The sequence below is a fragment of the Gorilla gorilla genome, chromosome 2 (genome assembly GCF_029281585.2).
Source record: "Gorilla gorilla gorilla isolate KB3781 chromosome 2, NHGRI_mGorGor1-v2.1_pri, whole genome shotgun sequence".
In the NCBI taxonomy this organism is placed as follows: domain Eukaryota; kingdom Metazoa; phylum Chordata; class Mammalia; order Primates; family Hominidae; genus Gorilla; species Gorilla gorilla.
In genome coordinates, this window is record NC_086017.1 from 133,166,937 (window position 1) to 133,169,166 (window position 2,230).

Below are 2,230 nucleotides of genomic sequence, written 5' to 3' on the forward strand. Positions count from 1 at the left end.
TAGAATTATTTACTCCAACATTATTTTTCCCATATTATAAAACTTCCTCCTGCCTTGTGCAGCAACTTCTGAACTGCCACCCTTGCCAACTTCAGGCTGTTGAAATGGATACAGGCAGGTTCCTAGAGAAGTATGGGAGTAGAATAGACTCTTGTGTTTTAACAAATCAGAACAAGTTTTTAAATCAAAGAAACACCAGTTTTACAGGTAAACTGAGAGGTGATCATCTAATTGATGTGATGCATAGATGCTATAAACCACCTTACTTCCCAAAATGTATTTGGTCACCTCATCCATAAAATTTCACCATTCTATTTCTTCATCTTAAAGCACTTAGTCCGTCAAAATGTAGATACCCATAAGATTTTTTTATGTGTACCGTTTTGCAAAAGATTTGCAGTCTTTTCTAAGAGTTCATTCTGGTTTTTTTTTTTCATATCCTTTAGACTCAGTAAGAGTCCATTTTAATAGATGACATAGGAAAAGTAGAAGAGGACAGATACATCTATGGGGATTGGGGAAAGGATGGAAATCTGAGAGCCTGATGGTTTTGGCTTCAGCAATCCATAAATTCATTAAGCCTGGAACTGCTTTACCAACAGAAGAATTATATACACAGATTCATCCATTAGCTAAATCTTTTATGACAATGGACACCGCCGAAAAAGCATAAAGTCTCTCTTCCCACTGCTGTCATGTCAAAGTCAGAGTCTCCTAAAGAACCCAAACAGCTGCAGACGCTCTTCATCTGAGAGTTGAGCTTTGAAACAACCGACGAGACTCTGAAGAGCCGTTCTGAGCAATGGGGACAATTACCACACACCAACTGTGTGGTAATAAGAGATCCCAACACCAAACACTCCAGGGGCTTTGGGTTTGTCACATATGCCCTTATGGAGGAAGTGGATGCAGCCATGAATGCAAGGCCACACAAGGAGGATGGAAGAGTTGTGGAACCAAAGAGAGCTGTCTCAAGAGAAGATTCTCAGAGACTAGGTGCCCACTTAACTCTGAAAAAGATATTTGTTGGTGGCATTAAAGAAGACACTGAAGAACATCACCTAAGAGATTACTTTGAAGAGTATGGGAAGAATTGAAGTGATTGAAATCATGACTGGACGAGACAGTGGCAAAAAGAGGGGCATTGTTTTTGTAACCTTTGGCAAAAAGAGGGACTTTGTTTTTGTAATCATGGCTCCGTAGATAAGACTGTCATTCAGAAATACCATACTGTGAATGGCCACCACTGTGAAGTAAAGAAAGCCCTGTAGTAGCAAGAGATGGCTAGTTTTTTGTTCAGCCAAAGAGGCTGCAGTGGTTCTGGAAACTTTGGTGGTGGTCATGGAGGTGGTTTTGGTGGGAATGACAACTTTGGTCACAGAGGAAACTTCAGTGTTGTGGTGCCTGCCTTTGGTGGCAGCTGTGGTGATGGTGGATATGGTGGCAATAAGGATGGCTATAATGGATTTGGTAGTGATAGTGGTTATGAAGGAGGCAGCCCTAGTTACTCTGGAGGAAGCAGAGGCTATGGAAGTGGTGGACAGGATTCTGGAAACCAGGGCAGTGGCTATGATGGGGGTGGCAGCCATGACAGCTATAACAATGGAGTAGGCGTAAGTGACTTTGGTGGTGAGAGTGGAAGCAGTTTGGGAGGGGGTGGAAGCTACAGTGATTTCTGAAAAAACAACAATCAATCTTAAAATTTGGACTCATGTAGGGAGGGAACTTTGGAGGCAGAATCTCTGGCCCCTATGGTGGTGGAGACCAATACTTTGCCAAACCACAAAACCAAGGTGGCTATGGCAGCTCCAGCAACAGCAGTAGCTATGGCAATGGCAGAAGACTTCAATTCCTGCCAGGAAACACAGCTTAGCAGGAGAGGAGAGCCAGAGAAGTGACAGGGAGTTTACAGGTTACAATAGATTTGTGAACTTAGCCAAGCATAGTGGTGGCAGGGCCTAGCTGCTACAAAGAAGGCATATTTTAGACAATACTCATGTGCATCAGCAAAAAAAACCTCAAGGAGTGTATTTGTGACTAATTGTATAGCAGGTTATTCTAGTTTGTGTTCTGTGGAAAGTAGAAAACATTCCAACAAAAGGTTTTAATGTACATTTCTTAATTAATCCATTTATTGTTACACCCATGCTGTTGATTGCTAAGTATAATAGTCCAATCATGATGCTGAATAAATGTGTCAAAGAAGAAGAAGAAGAAGAAGAGAAGAAAA

The 2,230-nt window shown here is 41.7% G+C and overlaps 1 pseudogene; it reads left to right on the top strand.

Moving 5' to 3' along the window:
* The first annotated feature begins 695 nt into the window (after positions 1–695).
* LOC101141970 (heterogeneous nuclear ribonucleoprotein A1-like) lies at positions 696–1,873 on the top strand (annotated as a pseudogene).
* Positions 1,874–2,230: the final 357 nt, after the last annotated feature.